This window comes from Morone saxatilis, unplaced genomic scaffold, assembly GCF_004916995.1.
Source record: "Morone saxatilis isolate NCDOM2014 unplaced genomic scaffold, NCSU_SB_2.0 Contig6, whole genome shotgun sequence".
Classification (NCBI taxonomy): domain Eukaryota; kingdom Metazoa; phylum Chordata; class Actinopteri; family Moronidae; genus Morone; species Morone saxatilis.
Window position 1 is genome coordinate 7,628,416 of NW_023340206.1, and position 236 is coordinate 7,628,651.

Genomic DNA, 236 nt, shown 5'->3' on the forward strand with positions numbered 1-236 from the left:
CGGACGTTTCAGGTATCACTAGTCTAGGAGAAAATAAGATACAATTAATATTTCTGGATGTAAAAGCACTCTGTAACTGTAGCTGGCATTACTTGCTGGCTTTAGTATAAATCAACAAACTTGGAATTTCTTGACTTGTGGGCATGCTGCTCATAATGCAAACATGAGGATTGGATTAAAGTGAGAGGACTTTACTGGAGCAGAGGATTGTTTCCAAAAGAAGCTGATAACAGCAC

The 236-nt window shown here is 38.6% G+C and overlaps 1 protein-coding gene across 1 annotated transcript in view; it reads left to right on the forward strand.

Moving 5' to 3' along the window:
• LOC118340053 (bone morphogenetic protein receptor type-2-like) overlaps positions 1-236 on the forward strand; it is a gene marked incomplete in the record, with an annotated part of 29,270 nt that overhangs the window by 22,579 nt on the left and 6,455 nt on the right.